At 39.6% G+C, this 20,462-nt stretch overlaps 2 long non-coding RNA genes across 2 annotated transcripts in view; one reads left to right on the top strand and one right to left on the bottom strand.

The window, feature by feature from the left end:
* The window catches only part of LOC144321591 (uncharacterized), a 259,240-nt gene that overhangs the window by 119,888 nt on the left and 118,890 nt on the right, over positions 1-20,462 (top strand). The window lies entirely within an intron of this gene.
* The window catches only part of LOC144321592 (uncharacterized), a 38,235-nt gene continuing 34,007 nt past the window's right edge, over positions 16,235-20,462 (bottom strand). The window contains exons 3-4 of the long non-coding RNA XR_013387191.1: positions 17,477-17,613; positions 16,235-16,827 (exon numbers count right to left, since the gene is read on the bottom strand). This is a non-coding gene — a long non-coding RNA (uncharacterized LOC144321592). The remainder of the gene's footprint in view (positions 16,828-17,476; positions 17,614-20,462) is intronic.

The following is a 20,462-nucleotide window of genomic DNA, read 5'->3' as shown; positions in this document are numbered from 1 at the left end:
CTTCTATTGGCCACCTCACCAGCATCTACTGTCATCATCCTAAGAGCTCCTGCTTTCCATTTGGGCCTCCTGAAGTCCCAGGCTAAGCCAATCTGTGACTTTAAACCTTTTAATAAGAGCGGCAATCAAATTTGCATTAAACTTAGGACTTTACCTGAAGGTCTTTAGAAACAACAGAGTTGAGCATGGCTAGGAGCTAGCCTGAGAATGAATCCAGAGCCTAAGACAGAGTACAATGACAAAAATAATAAATGGAGCTAGCACCCTCATGATATCATTGGCTTCTGAATCCCACGTGTCTGAAGCCCACCCAACTTCTGGACTTTTCAGATATGTGAACCACTATATTTTGGTTTTTGAACCAGTTAGAGGAGGTCTTATATTACTTGCAATAAAATCACCACCCTAAGTAATACATTGCCCAATGCTAAGGATAGTCCCTTGATTTTAGGACATAGAAAAGCTCTGCCTAAGCTGGTGACATAGCTCCTAATATTGTCTCCCTTTTTTATGACCCCCTCTTCATGACCTCTTCACCAAGATAAATCCCAGTAATTTTTCATAGCTCAGCTCCACAGCCCCAAGTCCCAAGTCAGTACCTCCTTTTCCAGGACTGCTAAAGTCCCCGTCAAGCTGTGGATGACCAAGGGATGGCTGTATATCATACCCAGGGCTTTTGCATCAAAGTACCCAGTGGAGGCCTCATCCTGTTCAAAATGACAAATTAAAACGAATCCCAGAGCTTTATTCTCTAAGAACATAAGACATGTTTTCTTTCTGAACGTTTCATTGCACTGTCTTCAGAATCAAGCTCTCTAAAGAATGTTATTATACCTTGAGCTTCTTGACACATTTCCTAATAATTTGAAGCTTCTGACATTTATACAATAAAAGATCGTGCTTCTGGAAAAAAAATCAATGAATCTTTTTGGCAATCGTCCTAAATCTGTAGAGATTAAATTCACTTCCCAGACATTGCTATTCCGTATCAAACCCAGAGTCACGCAGTATAATTAAGATAGTTGTAGAACCGTATATTTCATGCCCTAGCTGTCTGCTTTAAACTATCTTGGGAAGTTCAGAAATAATAAGGAAGCTACGTCTTAACCAGAGTAATTACATTTGCTAAGCAGAATGAGATGAGCGAGAGCTCTGTAAAGAAATAAAATAAATCCACCAGAAAACCAAGAATTGCTCCATTCGTTCTGATATATAAGCCTTGCTGATAAAAAAAAAAAAAAAAAAAGGAAAAGAAAAAAGGCTCACCTCCAGTTACAACTCCCAAGAGGATGGCAGCTATTAAGCCCTATTGGTTGGTACTTACCAGATAGAGCCTGAACAATTCATACAGAAAAATTAACCATAACATTCCTGTTTATTATTACTTGAGCTGAGAGGTGGTGACATTTAACAGTTCTGCACTGCTGCTATCCATCAGCAGGCTGGAGATGTTCTCAGCATGGGAACAGGACTCCTTGGAAACCACGCTCATCAAAGCAACCAGCTGTCAGAATTCCTCAAATTAAACTGTTATTACAGTAGTATTCATTAGTCAGTTACTGGCTATTAAGATATTTCTATATTGGCACCATTGACGGTGGCTGTTGCTTTTTAATATGCAAGTTATGTATAAACATGATTCAGTAGTTCGTGTCAGGATGGCAGACTCTAGTAGAGCTTGGTGTCCCAGGTTAAAGGCTGCAGCAAAGGGCTCTTGCCTTATCCATGCACATGTGAATTTCTCTGGGAAGTTGGCTGTTTGTTCTGGTGGTTGAAGTGGGGAGAGGGGCAGTAATAATATATTTCAACACTAGTATTTGCCCAGCAAAGTGATAGGTCAACATCAGAAATTATAACTCTTAAAGCTGTTACTGAGCCCCTGATGACAGTGGTTTATGCTTCCCCAGCTTGATGGCTTGGATTTCCTTTCTGTCTCTGCTCCGTGGCACATGTCTAACTTCTGCTTGAAATCTACAACCAAACAAAGGATGTCAAGTGGGGCTCACGGAGAAGTAAGAAGGAAAATCAGTACACAAGCTCTGATAGAAAAAATAGGATGAGTTGGGTTCTTATTAACTTAGATACCGTCCTTGGCATTTAGAAATGTTCTTAGGCCTTGTTTTTAGTTCCAGGGCAAATTTAATCTAAATCATTTTATTTCAACTAAAAAGAGAAATGTGTAGTAAATACTCATTAAAGGGATTGATACATAACTTATATGCATGGCACCAACTCATTCACACATAGAAACCACAGACACTCTAGTTTCCCCTCCCTTCCCATGAATCTGCACATGGCATGTAGAATACTAGTCTGTTCAGTTGAAATGGAGAGTATTTAGTCCAAATTGTTTATTTTATAGATGAAGGAAGCAAGATTCAATGAATTAGGTGACTAGTGTCAGCTTCAATATTATTTTTCTCTTCTATTTTCTGAAACACCTTGAAGTTCCCCATTCTGCCCTGAAGATAAGCCATTTCCTGGTCCTTATATGCATGATGAGGCCAACAGACAATATATTAAAAATCTCTGCCTGTGCTGTGAGGAAGTGTGGGATTAGTCATTTTCTGTGAACAGGAATGTGACACCCCCAGGGCTCAACAGTGGGGTAGGGTTTGATTTGGTGTGTGGGAACTAGTATAAACTGTTAACATCATAATAATAGATGGTGAAAGCATTCAATTTTTAAGAATTTCGTGTGCCATTAACATCATGATAATAGCTTTAAATGGGCTATGGTAGGACTAGTTACACCACGGAAATTCAGTAATGCTACAAACTATGTCATGGTGCCTGTTGTTTCTTCTGGACATATTTATTTATTTATTTATTTATTTATTTATTTATTTCCCATTTATCAGCATACCACTGGTTTGCTGCTGACTCTCTTGCTACATCCAGACACAGGGGGATATGTTCTGTGGATGAACATTGCCACAATATAAATTCATTCTGTAAACAGTTACTGGGTACCTCCCATTTTTCAGGCACTTTGGCCACCTCCTACCTTTGTACCAAATAAGAACCAAAATTCAAGCTACTATCTTGAATAGCTACTGTTCAAGCTACTGTACTGCCTGTATCTCAGTGCAGGCCTGCATCTCCCTGGAAGAAGGAGCACATGTTTTTAAATACCTCAAAGGGACTCCTAGAGCTGTGGGTCTTTGGGACAGGGTCTGCAGCCCTTTGTCAAGAGGGGTACTTTTTCTTGTGTTCTTAGAGGGAAATAGGGACCAACAGTTGTACCCTGCATTTGCTGAAGACACAGCAGTGAACAAATCACAGTTGTGGTTGTAGAGCTCACCTTCAAGAAAGGGAACAAAATGAATATGATGATTTAAGACGTGGCCACACCAGGGATCACAACTTTCAAGGAGATGGAAGACGGAGAAGGGTTGGAGGGGGGCTGTTGGGCGTCAGGAGGTCAAGCCAGACTTCTGTGGTCTGGGGCAAGAGCTCTACAAACAGACAGAGTAGAACAAATGGCCAAAGTGGTGAGTGTACGTGCATTAGTCAAGAACAGAAGACACCCAGTGTGACTGGAGCAGAGTCAGAAGCACATAGAAGGCTACAGGCTGGGAACACAGAGGTAAGCAGGAGCCTTTGTTATCCATGGAACAGGATTTGGATTTTGTTCTACCTATAGTGAGAAACTACTAGAATGTTTTCAGCAGGGAAGTGATTTGCATTTTTAAAAGATCACTCAGGCTTTGGTATGGAAATGAGACTGTAAGGAAACGGAAGTGCACACAAGAGACCAGTTACAAGACTGGATGCCTGGATGCTGTTCTCCTACACCTGAGTGCACGCTTCCCGAGATGGGACTTCCTCTTTTGTGTTTTAATTTTTGCTTACTTCAGAATCTTGCTTTTGAAGCCCTCCTATTCAATCACCAAGCACCAGCTCGAGGACCCAATTTTTACCTCCGTAAGTGTTTGGGCTTTCCTTGAATTTTTGTCTAAATTACTGCTTATTAAAAACTTATGGTGTGTTTACTGAAAGAATTCAAAAGATAATTTAAGGAGCACAGGACAATAAAAACAGAGCACCACAGCAAAGGAAAAATATGCCTGTGAGAGGCCAAAATTGATTTTAGTTGGAGACCTCACAGTGGCATCATTATGAAATAATAACCCTGGTAGGGTTGAGGGTATAAATCAGTGATTCTCAATCCTGGAGGCATGTTGGTGTCACCTGAAGGACTTTTAAAATTGCCTACGCCCAGGTCCAACCCCAAGAGTTTGAAATTTCATTGGCGTGTTTTAAAAGCTGCCAGGTAATTCTAATGGATCACCATGAGTGAATCTGACACTTCTAAATGCCTGGGCACTTAGTCAGAAGGAAACAAAAAATGACAAAGGACTCTATATGGAGCAGTTGCAGCAATACCTACTCAGCCTCAAGCCTGGAATGACAAACAGCAGCACTATTTTTTCCCCATGAAGGATGGACAGTTCGTTTGGCCATGAAGAGCCCAATAATACAAGAGTACTGCTCCAGTTGAGAGGATGAGCTGAATCCAAGTGTAGTTCACTCCAAAAAAAAGAGGTGCAAGTCATCTCAAATACTAGATTTCTGGAAGTGACTGTTTGCTAACCAAGAGACTGCCTCCACTTCCCTTTAACCCAGTTCAAAATTCAAATCTCAAGTGGAATAATGTGAGCACCCTCTCCTGTATTGCTAGCTGCCATTCAGATACTCAGATCTTAGAAGGAAACACACACCAGAATCAATGTCAAAAGATCTCTCTGTCCTTTCTCAACTGCCTGGCCTCAGTATCTTCACCTTCCAAAATATATGTATTAATTAGGGAATGATGCCCCACAAAAAGTAGGGGAATCTCACGAAAGGGGAAGGCAATGATGGGCACTGCTTCCCTTCTACCTGTCAAGTATCATGAGTGGAACTTTGCCCAAATGATCTCACTTATCATCAGAATGACCCATCATCACCATCATCTCCATTTCACAGATGTTGGAATTAGGGTTCTAGGGCTAAACGATTCTTTTTTTCAAGGACCCGTATCTAGAAGACAGCCTAGACAGGATCAGTCTCCAGAGCCATGTTCTGTTCCTTGGGCTATGCTTCTTCCTCAGAGTAAGGTGGGGCCACAGAGCTGGAGAAACGGAAAACTAGAAAACAGCTATTGGAGTCTCTGGAAAATTAAGGGGTTGAAGAGAGATAAGTGCCAGAAAATTTTTTTTTCTTTACCCTCCTTTGGAGCAGAGGTACTATATCAGGTCTTCTGGGTAGGAATTTCATATGGCATGTGGGGGCCCCAGGCTAAGACTGCTTTCATGGAACAAACCAGCAGTGACACGGGTGACAGGGTAAGCAGAAGGAAGAAAGACTGGGCATAGCACCACCTGAGTGATTAGCACAGAGCACCCAGCATCCGTGAATCACCTTGTGATGTAGATTCGCTCCTTGACCTTCCTCTACAACTTCCGGAGCACCTCTGAAATACAGCATTGCAGAGACCAGTTCTCAGATGGCATTTTGTTCACCTCTCCCTCATCAAACCATCACACTCAGGAAAAGCTCCCATCTTTTATATAAGAGCCTGCTTGCCCTGTGATGTACCAGAACAGGGCTTTGGAGTGTTTTGGTTTGGTCTGGGTTTGGTGTTGGTTTTAGCTTGCAAAGAGATTTTGAGAGTGCTCCAGGGTGAACCTGTCCTTTTCCCATGAAGTAAACATTTGATGAAATGGACCAAGGAAGGGAAGCTGGTAATTTCTACCTGCTGTAACACGTGTAGCTGGTTTATTCTGAGATACTTGGACAGCCTGCTTCTAATTACACAGCAGTTTCATACAAAACTCTATTTTTTGTGGTGAAGTGCCATTGTCATTGCTCAAAGGAAGAAATGGCTTCCCTTCAGCTAATGAAAAACTTGACTTGAGCGACTGACTCCAATTAGTAAGTATTCTCGGGCCAAACTAATAGAAATACAATCGTGCCCAGAAGAATCCTTCCATAAAGGTTTATGAATGCTTTCCAGGCTGTTTCTTTTTCATTTTTAGAACTCTCACCATGACTTTCTTGAAGGCTCTATCAAATTACTTTTCTAAGTCTCTGTGAAATCCAAGTCGTTATGAAGTCAGTCTATTTATACGTGGCTGGTGAATAGCTGTGTTTTGCCCATCCAGCCTGGGGAAAAAGGGGCTTTTTCTTTGTCTAATTTTGAGTCCCAAAGAACCAAACAAAGATAAAGTTGAAGACAAAGCAGTCGCTCTTTGCCGAAGACTGGGATGGGTATCAGAGGCAGCCAAGCTGGTTATCTGTTAGGGAGGCTATTTGAATCCTGCCGCCTCATTGGTTTCCCGTTGTAAAGGTTGCTTTGGCCTTTCTGCACACTTGGAGAAAATCTTATTTATTGCATTGTCACATCTGTGAAATAGAGCTCTTTGATGACAACACTGCTGTGAGATAGAAGGTAACCTTTGCTTTACTATCAGGCAGCCAGGGAAGTGCAGTCATATCTCAGGGCTGTGAGTGATGTCATTGAAAGACGAGGCTGTTAAAAGAGAAACCAAACACAAAACAGTGGACTCCCACTGCATTCTCGCCAATAGGAAGACATTCCATTCGGGAACAAATGTCATGGCTGGGTTGGATTACTCCTGGAAGTCACAATGCCATGCTGGAACGAGAGGTGTTGATAGCTGCCAGGAAACCAAACCGCGATAGAAAAGCAAGTATGTCATGGAGTAGTTGTGTTTCCTCTCCGTCTGTTCTGTTGCCCTAAGCAAGAGAACTTGAATCCCTGTAAATAAAACATTGAGGCCAGAGGACAAAATGAAGAAGGGGTGAGGTTGGAGACTAGTTTAATTTTCCAAACTGGTTACCCTTCTAAACCACAGGCCCTGGCTCAGACTTGGAGTTGGTAGTTGGCTTACTCTTATCCTATAGTGGAGGCGTTCATCTTCTGGGATATGCCTAGGTGTCCATAAAAAATAAAAATAAAAAATAAAAAATCAGAAATCCTCTTTATAAAACTGCTGTATTCTGAAATAAAAACTTTTCTTTAGTGTATATTATTCTTAAATTCAGTATAAAAGAAATGTTGAACTCTTGCCCTTCACCAACAATGGGGGCAGGTATTATTCAGCAGTTTTTCAGCTGCCGTCAGCTGCCGTTTCAATTTTCTAAGGGTCAGTTTTTCTTCTACTCATTCTAGACCCCTCTAGTATGTTTAAGGATTAATTATTTCCTTTGTGTAAAGGACTCTTTCTTCCTTTTTCTTTTTCTTCTTGCTGCATTATCTTGACTGTACTATTCACTCTTATCTCTGTCAAATGTAGTTCAAGGATACAAGACTCAAACAAGCCAGCCTATATCCTTGGAAATAGATATCATAAAGGGTGAGGAAATCCTGGGAATTCTTGACAGAAATGAAGTTTTAGAATTTCCCATGGATTTTTTGTTTTCTCTGCTCTCACTGTTTCCCATCTAAACTTATAATTGAAATATAACTGTTTTATGTATCCGCATCTGGACACAATGCAGTCTATTTAGGCTAAATAATTGTAAAGATGTTTGGAGTGGTGGAACATCTGGTAGAAAGAGGGGGTTTGATACTTGTCTAAACTATGGATGTTGTAATTTTTATTTTCCTATCCAGTGTTTGTAAGAGTAGGATTGTCCACATTGTTGATATAAATTGCATGTTGAAATCATATGATTTTTTTCAAGCATACATATATGATGGCTAAGTCTGGAGGTGCTGATTCAGCAGTCTGTGGTAGGGATCAGGCATGTGTGCTTTTAAAAATCTTCAGGTGATTCTGAACTAGACCTCTGGCTGAAAACCAATGGAGTAAAAACTAATTTATTTTTTTATTTTTTATTTTTTTGTAAAAACTAATTTATATTTATATGTGCTTAAATGGCATTACTTTGATTTTTTTTTAATTATCTGTCTACTGTGTATTTTAAAAAGAGAGATGTATGTCAGATGCTTAACTTTAAAATAACATACCATATAGTAAACCAAAGATTGGATTATGAGTCAGAAACATGCAGGGTGCCTGGGTAGTATAGTCGTTTAAGCATCGGACACTTGGTTTCAGCTCAGGTTGTGATCTCAGGGTTATGAGATCGAGCCCCATGTTGGGCTCTACATTCATCAGGGAGTCAGCTTGAGATTCTCTCTCCCTAGTCCCCTCCTCCACACATGCATGCATGCTCTCTCTCTCTCTCTCTCTCTGTTTCTCTCTCAAATAAATAAATCTTTAGAAATATGGGTTCTGATTACAACAGTCTCACTTACTCTGGGGCTCAGTATCTGCATTGGTTAAATCTGGGGTTATTTTAGGTGAGCCCCAAGGTCTCTTTTCGCTTCAGCATATGTGATCCCATTTACACCCCAATCTTGCGTGAAATGGACCAGCAGTTGCTAACAGAAATAACACGTGCCTGAGAGGTTGCCTTTGCTTCTTCCAGAGGACTGCTGTAGCTTTGGCATGAGGAATACCCAGGAGCTCAGCTTCCTCTGTGCCATCTGGCCCCACAAGTAATGGCTTGGTTCACACAACCTGCTATCTAGGTGGCAGGTCTTGGACTGTCAACTTGCCTGTCAATGTCAGTCCTATTACATTCCTGACCCCGAAGGTTTTAGTTGCCTGATTGACTGATGATGAATGATATGTATACACAATTAACTCTTTAGTCTCACTAGCCTTAAAAAGGAGACCCGTGTGTTCCTTATCTACAAATGTGTGTTAGTCTCTCCCATGGTGAAAACACAATTGGGAACTTTCAAAGAGATGAAGGCCAGGGATTTTTAAGCCCTTTTCCAGTCATGCAGAATTTTTACTATAATGACTGATCACTTAGCAATGCCTGTCTTTTACATGTGATCGTATAGCCATCCATAAGAGATTGGGCACAGAGAAGTACCCTTTCTTTTCTTTTTAGGTCAAACTGTCCTTAAAGTACCCATGACAGGGGCACCTGGGTGGCTCAGTCAGTTAAGCATCAGACTTCAGCTCAGGTCATGATCTCAGGATCTTGGAACTGAGCCTCACATCAGGCTCTGCACTCACCCAGAGGTCTGCTTCTCCCTCTCCCTGTCCCCATGCTCATACACACACACACACACACACACACACACACACACACACACACATATTCTTTCTCTCTCAAATAAATAAATAAAAACTTTAAAAAAAAGAACTACCAGTGACAAAAAATTTTTCTTCTTCCATTTTTTTGCCTCTGGGCATTTTGTCTGTAAATGATTTTTCTACTAAAAAAAGTGATATAAAATATGATATAAAAATAGTAACGGTATGTAGTTAAATATTAACACATTATGCATTCTATATGTCAACACCTAATTCACAGAATAGTTGCTAATTTGTGTATCTATGGTGTGAAGCAGATACCTCTTGAATTTCTACCTTTAATTTTGGAGTGCACCTAATTTCTTGAATATGGTAATGGTGGGTAGATTTTAGACCTAATGGCTCCCTTCTCATTTAAATATATGCCACCTACTTTTGCTTTTAGAATTCTTAAGTGTTGCTTACTTTTGAAGAAGGAAGAAACAAATCATTTTTTCGTATCATGCTCACTTCCTAAATGTTGTAAATCACTGAAGAATTGTACAATTGTATCCTGTACATTTATTCTTTTGTGCCCACAAATAACAATTCTCAGCACTTCATACATGTCAGTACCCCAGACAATCACACACTTTCCTCATCTGTCTGAACATTTTCTTACTATTCATTTACCAATTCAACAAACATCCAGTGAGTGTCTACTGTGGATAAACACTACAAGGCAGGTAAGAAAGACAGAAATGGAAAAGAGACAGCAGTTCAATGGAGTAGGAAGGATCAATAAATGAGTACATAAAAGAGTAAAGAAGATAACATTAGAGAATATTAAATACTAAGAAGGAAAAAAAAACGGGTGCACTGATAGAGGGAGCCTGGGGGATTACTTTACATCAGGAAGCAGGTGCTGACGAGGGGACGATTTATGTTGGACATTAATGGGAAGAAGCAAACCAGAGGCAACAGGGAGGAAGAGAACCCTAGCAAAGGGTAAGGGCTGAGACTTCAAGGCAGCCACAGACATAGGGCATTTGAAGGAAGAAGGGCCAGTGGGGTGAACCAGATGGAGAATGAAGAAAGAGATCAGAGAGAAATGTGAGTCACAACAGCTTAGATTTTTCTAAGTGCAGTAGTGAGCCCCAAGAGGATTCATATACCTGTGCTGGGAGTCCAGAGAGCTATCACCTGACTTATATTTTTTAAATCGGCTGTTGCATGGAAGTTAAATTATAGGGAGCAACGAGGGGAAGAAGGGTATTAGTTGTCTTCCTTTTAGGGTAGTTATGAAGCATGTAGAGGAGTCTCACACATTTTAAGTGTTCAATAAATGTTAGACATCATTGTGAAATCAGCTTCTTTCTCTCCTTCATCTTTGTTCTTTCATGATGGTGAGTGTCATTATAATTATCATTTCCACAGTTTACCTGGGAGGTGATCATGGATCAAACTGAGGGGTTAAAGCTTTGGATGAAGGGAAATGGATATTTGGGAAACAATTTGGGGTTCCTATTTGTAAGAACCCAGATTCAGTCCTAGCTTCTCATGACTTTGCCCTGCAATAGTTACTACCTCCTCAGAATACCTGTAGCACCAGTCAGTTCACTGTTACTAGTGTCATCTTGAGTCTGCTTCTTGTCAGTTCTCCATCTAAAACTTATTTAGGAAAAACAACAACAATATATATGAAGGTGGTTGAAAAGGCTGATTCTCAGGATCAATAAATATCTATTCAGTAAGGAAAAGAAAGAAATCTTCATTTCAAAACAAATGCTCCAAGTGATTCGGGTTATGGTAGCTTGTCAACTCCACTTGGTGAAATACCAGTCAAAAGCTTGGAAAAGAGAAAAAGACTAAAAATAAGAGATTGGGAAGGTTAAGTATATGTATATGTACCAATTAAAACCATAGGGATGGATGCAACTGCCCAGGTAGAGTACATAGGAGGAGGAAAGTAGGTTTAGAATTGAACCTGGGGGAACCTTGAGATCTGAGGGACAGGTGCAAAGAGAACCTGAAAGGGAATGAGGAAAGAGAAAACTGAGAGTTGTGTCAGGGATGCCTACAGTAGAATTTCAAAAATGTGTGGTTATACATTCATTCCTACAGCAAATACCATTAGAAGGCCTTCTCTGTGCTAGGCACTGGAATCTAGCAGAAAATAAGACAGACAAACATCCTTGTTCCTGTAGAATGTTGATTCTAGTACCAGATGAAACAGATGGCCAGAAAATCCCAAAATAGAAAAGAGAGCAATTTTAAGGAGTGTTAGATTGACACCCAAATTGCAGTGGATTGAGGAATAAGTAGGATATGAAAGTGGAAACAGGAAATGTGACTTATACTTTCTAGCTGGCCATCAAGGGGGAAAAAGAACCAAGCCCTGCATGGCCTCCCTGCCACTCACCTCCGAGTTATGTGACCTCTGTGAACTACACTGCTACCAAGAAGTGAAAACTTAATTTTGAACTCAACAAACAAAATTATAGATGTTGAGAGAACTAAAATACCTTCAAGTCCCTGGAATCAGGAAGAGCACAAATAGAATCCTTTATAGAATGGTAAAAAAAACTAGCAAAAAAAAAAAAACAAAAGAAAACAAAACTAGGCAATGACAAATCCTTGACTTCTCGAAGGAAAAAAAAATATTTTTCATGGGTAATTCAAGATTCACAAAATAAAGAATAAAACCAAATCAATAAACAAGTCAAGCATGATAATTTTGAGATGAATATTCTGCAAAGTTGTTGTGAGACTTCTTTAACCCTGTAAATTAGAGGCAAAAGGAATTCAAAACTGATTCAAATATAATGGGGCACCTGGGTGGCTCAGTTAAAGTGTCCGACTTGATTTTGGCTCAGGTCGTGATCTCAGGGTCATGAGATAGAATGCTGTGTTGGGCTCCTCACTGACTGTGAAGCCTGCTTAAGGTTCTCCTTCTGCCCCTCCCCCACCTCTCTCTTCTCTCCCTCTCCCTCCCTCTCTCTCTCTCTCAAAAAGAAAAGAAAGAAAAAACAAATATAAAAAATGTATAATTCACACTCATTTCCTCCTTTCCTGATTTAATTCTTTATCTTTTCCCCACAAACTAAAAAGAGCACATTACGTCAGAGAAGTCAGCTGCATGTCCATACTGTATTTTCCTTGTTAAACTTTTTAAAACTAGTGAGGAGTGTATAAATGTCATGTATTCTGAAATAGTAAGAATAACATAAAATACAGTGAAACCTTACAAAAGAATTTAAAATATATTTGTGTAGGAAAGAGATGGAATAATAAGAGAACAACTATGTGTAGCATTGATACCAGATTCTAAAACACAAGTGCTCATTGTTGGCAAACAAAACAAAGCAAAAACAAAAACAACTTACAGCTTCCCAAACAGTTCTGTGAATATAAAGAGAAATAGAGAAGACAACATATTCCTGTTTTTAAAAAGTACAATGCGGGATCCCTGGGTGGCGCAGCGGTTTGGCGCCTGCCTTTGGCCCAGGGCACGATCCTGGAGCCCCGGGATCAAATCCCACGTCGGGCTCCCGGTGCATGGAGCCTGCTTCTCCCTCTGCCTGTGTCTCTGCCTCTCTCTCTCTCTCCCTGTGTGTGACTATCATAAATAAAGAAAAAAAAATTTTAAAAAAATAAAAATAAAAAAAATAAAAAGTACAATGCTTATAATACGAAATACTCTAATACTAAATGTCTATTTGGTTTCTTTTAGATCTCGAGCATATGCTTCAAAGGGCTAAGGAGTAAATGTGAAGGATTCAGTAGAACAGTATCATCTCTTTTTATCCCTTCTTCAATGAGCAGAAATGGCCTGTTCAAATATTTTGTCCAACATTTAGTTTTCATTTGAAAGAAAGAAAATGATTATTCTCCATTGCTTGAATGTTTTCTATGTCATATATGTTATTCATTGCTTATCTATGCCCAGTTAGGGAAACCTGTTCCTCCAAATGAATTAAATCAAGCTTTCCAAAGGATACCATAGCCATCAAAAAGTAAGTCCATCACAGTGGCCCTCGTTGTTAATTGAATAATTCTTTGCACGTGGTGCTAGCACTCAACAACTATTTGTTGAATTAACAGTTTATTTAGACCTGTACTGGAAACTAATGTTTAACACATCATATTAGGAAAGCCACATGAAAGGGAAGACAGGAATGCTGAACACATGGTTATGCCGCATGAATCACACTCCTTTGAGGCAAGATCAATAGGTAATGGTTTTGTTTTGTTATATATGATTTTGCATTTCTAAACTTTCCCTAGTTTGTCAGATTTTTTGGCAAGAGTAAAAGATTTAAAAAGAAAAGATTTCAAATAGTTAAATATAGTCTCTTTTTAAAGAGTTTATTTGAGAGAGAGAGAGAGAGAGAGAGAAAGCATGAGTAGGGGAGGGGAGGGCAGAAGGAGAGGGAGAAGCAAACTTCCCACTGAGCAGGAAGCCCAACATGGGGCCTCATCCCAGGACCCTGAAATCATGAACCTCAAAACTCTCTACTGTAGAAGCTAATTTCAACTTTAGCCTTTGTTCAAACTTAACAATGACCATACTATTTAAATACCAAAAGTTACTTCAGCATTGCAGTTAGAATTTAAGGAAGACCATGAATCAAAGGGAAGGAATGTGTTTCTGTGCAGAGGGATTTACCCTAAATACATCTCTGGCTTCTCCCTGTTCTTTGATCACTCCACACCACAAAAAGTGGAGGGGCCACATGAAGTGAACGTGAGTAGCCCTCTCAGCACTTCTGCCTTCATTCTCAGCACCTCTGGAGGCCTTCTACCAGAAATGGTTGGGGAGCATATAGTTTCCTGAAACTACTGAAACAAATGATCTCAAATTTAGTGGCTTATACAACAGAAATTTATTTTCTCAGAGTTGTGGAGGCCAGAAGTCCAAATTTAGTTTCAATGGGCCAAGATCAAGGATTTGGGAGAGCCACACTCCCTCAGGAGAGTAGGTGGGGGGTCAAGGCAAGCTACTCTTTGCTTCTTCTAGCATCTTGGGCTCCTGGCATTCCTTGGCTTACAGCCACATCACTCTCATCTCTGCTTTCCTGGTCACATTGCCTTCTCCAGACACTGTTAAAGGTACTTGAGGCCCACTTTGATGTCCAGAAAAATCTCCACATCTCAAGATTCTTAATCACATCTGCAAAAACTTTACCATATCACATTGACAGGTGCTTGAAGTTAAGATCTCACATCTTTGGATGGCTGATATTCAGGCCAATACGTGAGGAAGCCTGTGCTGTCCAGTTTCATCATTATCGACAGAGCAGGAATCTACCAAATTCTAGTCCATTTGGCCCACAGACTAAGTTACACACTCCAAATTAAATTCTGTCCATGATAAAGCTGATATTTTGATCTCCCAATCTGTCTTACTCATGATTTCTCAAAATGTTTAGGATATGGCAAGGAGGAAGTATGATATTTATTACAGTTCCCCTTGAAACTCAGTAGGAGAAATGAAATGGAAATAATGTCATATAATCAAAGACTTAGTACTTGAGAAACCCCCTTCTACCATGTACCATTGTGAGGAAGTGAAGAAGTAAAAACAAAATAACATAAAGGCAGGGAAGAGGAGACGAAGATATAGACCTGATTCAACCGCTGCGTGCCTATTCATTATGCACAGTGGAGAATCTACATATGGCACCTGAAAAATATCACTGAATTAATAATTTAGATCATGATTATGCCTCTAATTTCCTACCATATCCTACTAAATAGACATTGTAATGAAAAGCATATTTTATTTACAATTATAGTTTATGAACCCAAATGTAAACTGACAGTAATGAGAAGATGGTGTCACTAAATCCATTTTAATGTAAATTGCCACATTTAAAATATTCTGAAAGCAGGAAGGGCAGTTAATGAACCTAGTACTGATATCCTTGTCAGAAATGCCTGGCTTACACCCTGATCTTCTGTTTCAAACTAGATGATGATCACCTCTTCATCCTTTATGTGTTTATTGTTTTTCCTCATGATACTCTAATTATAACAGTTTTTCTTCCTCCCCCCTCCCCGCCCCCCTCCCTAGCTATCAGCAAACCTGATTTGAATTAGAAAGGAACAATTCTTTGGCTATAAACACAAATCTGTCTCCCAAGCACAAGCTGGCTTGTTCTGCATATAGCAAGGGAAGCCATGATGTAACAAGGATAATTATAACCTGAGCTGGCTGGTGTCACCGCAGAGAGGGGCCTGTCAGCATTTCACTGTGAATAATGATACCACTGCCTCTGCTCATATGAAACACCAAACTTGGGGTTCTTGGACAGTTTAAAGTCCAAGAATGCAACTTTTAACTGAAGACTTTGTTGCAAAATGCTGTGCTTGCTGTGATCCTGGTATTATACTACACAAAGCCTTTTCTTCCTGATGGTAACCACTCTAGAATTGAGAGCTACACGTAGACTTCAGTCCAAAGTGTTAGAGAGGAGCCATGACATGGGGTGCCTGGGTGGGTGGTGCAGTCACTTAAGCATCCAACTCTTGGTTTCAGCTCAGACCATGATCTCAGAGTCATGAGATCAAGCCTGCATCAGGCTCCATGCTCAGTATGGGATCAGCTTAAGATTCTCTCTCCCTCTTCCTCTCCCTCTGCCCCTCCCACCTGTATACTCTCTCTCTAAAAAGTAAATTTAAAAATCTAAAAAAAAAAAAAAAAAGTAAAGGAGCCATGACAGTGACTCAGACTGGAGGTGAGGAGGTAAAGAAAGAAGCAAGTCTATTTAACTATTCTTTCTTTTTTTATTTCTTCCCTCAAAAATGTGTTCTCTTGGTATTTTAGCTTATGTTGCCCAGAGACCTACAACAATCTGATGAAAAATTCAAAGAAACTGGAGATAATAGTGAAGGGGTCAGTGTTCACCTTTAAATCCACATGGAAAATGAATGATTTGGGGAAAAAAATAGTTGTAATTCTCATTACATGTAAAGCCTACATCTTCTGGATATGTAAAGAACCCTTAGAACTTGATTAAATACCAGTAACTCAATAGAAATATAAGCAACAAATATGAAAAGACATTTCTTTAATACAAATAAATATAAATGAAAAGGCACTCAACCTCATTCATATTAAGATACACGCAAATTAGAATCACACAGAGGTGCTCTTCTCACCCTCCATATGGGCAAAAATCTCCAAGTCTGGCAACATATTCTATTGGAGAAGATGTGGGGGAAAAGACTCACCACTTACTGAGGAGAGTGCAAAATGGTTCAAACCCTATGCAGGGTGTATTAGTTTTCTGTTGCTGCTGTAACAAATCACCATAATTTCAAGGCTTAAAACAAATTTATTATCTAATATATTTCTGCCAACCAGGTGTCTCACACTGGTCTTATAGGGTTAAAAATCAATGTGTCACCAGAGTTTTGTTCCTTATTGGAGACTTCGAGAGAGAATCCATTTCTTTAAAGTTCTGTATCTGAGGTCACTATTTTCTTGCTCTTTCAGGTTGTTGGCAAAATTCAGTTGGGTACAGTGATTAGCTGAAGGCCATCTCCAGCTTCTAGGGCTGCCTACATTCTTTGGCTCATGACCTGCTCTTTCCATCTTCAAAGACAGCAATAGCAAGCTAGGACCCTCTCATATCACTTCGCTCTCACGAAGTTGCCAGCTTTCTTCCTTTTCCGCTTTTAAGAACTCATGTGATTACACTGGGCTTAGTTAATCCTGGATAACTTCCTCATCTGAAGAGCTGGAACTTTAGCCACATCCTCAAAGTGTGTTTTGCTGTGTATAAGACAGTATATCAGCAGGGTCCAAGGGTTAGAATATGGACTTGTTTTTCCTCCCCCCCCACCCCCACCAGCTTTGTTGAGGTATCAATGACAAGACTGTAGAACATTTAAAGTGCACACATGATAATTTGACATATATATATATACCTTGTGCAAGGATTTTTTCCAGCATTAAAATCAAATGTATTTGAACAGTAAATGTAAATGCTTGACTGCCCATTGATAGTTTTACTCCCTTTGCAATATTTCCTGGCCTTTCACTTACTATAAATTCCATTCTTTACAAGAAGTTAAACATCATTAATTATAAATTTAACATTTCAGCCTGGTATGAGCTTTCTAGTTTCTGCAAAGCATGAGAAAAGCAAGTGAAGTGCAGAACAGTGTTTCTGTACCCAGAACTAGTACCCTAAACATCTCCAGTTTCATTAGTGTTTACCCTCAAAAATGAACCAGCATGTAATAGAAATTGCTAAAACTTCTGACTTCTGTCATGCAATCTGGATCTATTTATAAGGAGTTCAGCATTTTTTATCACCTTGTTTTCCCACAACCATTCAGGGACAGAACCTACAGGAATAATATATGGTTTATAGTCATTTGGGTTTTGGGGGTTTTTTTGTTTTTGTTTTTGTTTTTACCTCTGAGTGATGTGGTAAAGGTCTGAAATACATCACAATCTTGATACAATTGAGAGTATTGTCTCAGCCGGGTGGGATTATTTGATTTTTCTTTTCTTCCGTGCACATACATTTTCCAAACATATCTGTATTACTTTCTGATCAGAAAGAAGAATATATGTTATTTCAATGTCCATTATAAATATCTCATCCCAGCTTTGTATGAATTTTTCATACACCGTGATAATAACTTAAAAACCTATAAAGTGTTTGTCTAACGATCATGCCTATCATGTCCTCATACCCAGCTCCCTGACCTGATTCTGTCTGCTTCCATCATCCTCATCAGCCTGCTGCCTATGCTGCTTTGCTCTCCAGCCACGCTCAAGAATCTTTTAAAAGCAGTTAAGAATAAGTGTGTGTGTGTGTGTGTGTGTGTGTGTGTGTAAAGGACTGAAGGAGAAGGGAACAACTAGTTTTTTGTGAAAACCACACCCTACAAAACCAAAATATCTCCCAGAGGTTAAAAAAAAAAAAGGAAAAAGAAAATCCTATGATCAATTGTAATTTGTTAATCCAGTATGTCTTATGATTTGCAATGTATCATCTATATGTACGTACTTAGCTCTTTACTGATTAATAACAAAACCAGTCCTCTGGGCGTAAGGAACAAAAGTTCCTAGTGAGGATTCTGCTTAGCATCAGCGTGGATGCTCAGGCATCTTCTTCATTTTCAACTCAGGAAAGCACTCCCTTCATATGACATTTCCTTTCATTCTATTAAAACTATAATTTAAGGAAAGTTGTTTGAAGCCTCTGTCTTCAGAGGATAGCATTAGAACCCTTTGATAGAGTAAAAATAATTACCCCCCATAAAGAAAGAAAAGCACCCCTTCCTACCACCCTATAAATGATGACCAATCATCACCCTCAAAGAGTCTCTTTTTCATAAACCATCTCTTCGTACTGAGATCTGACTGTACCCTCCAGTCTAGCAAGAGACCTGCAGACACATCACACACAGTGCAGTGAGAAAAACTGTGCTTGGGAATCAGACCTGGATTCAGATTGCATTCCTTCTGTTCAGTTCCTTGGCTTCAAGCAGGCAGGTGAACCCCTTGATGAGTTTCCTCATCCCTGAGAAGTCTTTGGCCTCACAGAAGTATTTTGGGGACTTGAAGAGACAGCCCACGTAGAGCGCCTAACAATGTCTGACATTCAAGCAGGCAGGATTCCTTGCTTTCCCTCCCAGCCTTGGGACTCTTAAAAAATTCACATGGACCCAGCATATTCCCAGTAATCTGGAACCTATTTTTATGAAGTACCTGCTACCTATAGAAAGAAATTTACCACAGGTTACTTCAAAGCAAGAAACGACCCTAAGGTATTCTCAGTGGGGAACACATTATTTATCCCCATAACCTCAAATGTTCTGGAATCCACATCTGCATTGGCAGCTAGGCCAAGCCTGAGTACTGACGGCTCCGGCAACACTAGAATGGGTCCCATTGCTACTGCTTCTGAGGAAAACTGAAGCATGCGGAGGGTGAGTAGAATTCACATAAAAACAAATAGGAATTCCTCTAAGATCTTAAATTTAAGTCCTAGATGTAAACTACCTATGTTTAGAAGGGAAAGAGGGACCTATAGACCATCTACACTTTTATACCCACTTACAGCTTTTTTTTAAAATATAAACCTATGGTGTCTAGATTCATAAAACAAATTACTACTTTGCAGTTCTATCATTCAACTTAAATTTATGCACCTCCATGGGATTACTAGGCTAGACACTAGAGTGTGAAGGTGCAACTCACAAAGTAGCCTTTCATCCTAATGGAGAAAAAGAAAATGTTTAAGATGGGCTCAGTGTGTAGATCTTCTTGTACCTCATTATATCAAAGGAAACTAGAAATTGGAATCCAGGATGTTTGAAGGAAAAGAGACAAGCTATTTTGGATGTGGACAAACCTTTTCTACTCTATTTTATCCTTTGGGGAAACAAACATAAAACACCTCATTTAGTCGGTCTGAATCTAGTCAAAATGGCCCACCATTCTAAGTAGCTCTGATTCCCTCACCAAATAAATACCCTCTTGTTTAGTTGTTTAACTAAAACATCAAATCACCCAAACTGGCTCAGAATAGTGGTGATCCTTGCTTTTCAAATTACTGAGGTTTTAACCCTGTTGTCTTGGGTAGGATTTAGATAGTGAAAACAGAATACCAAACATGATAATCCCTGTCTGCTCAGAATGTCCATCATTGCACACACACGTGCACACACACGGAGGCACACAGGCCATCTGGACGAATACACATACACCTTGAGATTACTTGAGACTGCCTCCCAAGTCAGTCATTTAGTCAATAACCAAAGCTCAAAATGTCAGAGTTAAATGAGGAAAGCCAAAACAGATGGAATCTTGCCATTAGTGGCAGTCAGGAAGCCACAGAGGAATAACAGACTTTCATACAGTTTGTGAAACTGAAAAAGAGAAACTTGTTTTTTTTACTAGAAACCCAGAAGTGACAAAACGTGAAACCCCAACTTAATTCTGAATCAATCATCTGGCAACTTTGCTTTCATGATCTGCTTTGAGGTAGATTTCACACAGTAAATCGCACTAAAGTCTGCTCTGCCAAACTGTGCCACACTCTCTGATTTATCCAGGTGAAAATTAGAATAAAGCCTTTCATGTTACATCAGTGGATCTGCTTGGAACAAAAGCCCTTGTGAACTCAGGAAAGTCAGAGAGTAATAGGAAGTGTAATATAGCAATGTTTGGGTGAACTTTTCCGAACTTGAGAGATACTTCAATTTGGTTTGTAATTACCCTTGGTAAAGAGGATCAAATAAATTTTTATCTTGTTACTCCACCAAGACTACAAATAGATCTTCACAGCACAAATCAAACAACAAGTGCACACGATCTGGACACAGTTGGCTTATAGCTGTGAGTAGCTCTCCACCTAGGCTCTAGTAAGTGCACATCAACATGCTGAA

This window comes from Canis aureus, chromosome 10 (genome assembly GCF_053574225.1).
Source record: "Canis aureus isolate CA01 chromosome 10, VMU_Caureus_v.1.0, whole genome shotgun sequence".
In the NCBI taxonomy this organism is placed as follows: Eukaryota; Metazoa; Chordata; class Mammalia; order Carnivora; family Canidae; genus Canis; species Canis aureus.
This window is presented reverse-complemented; position numbering and strand designations above follow the sequence as displayed.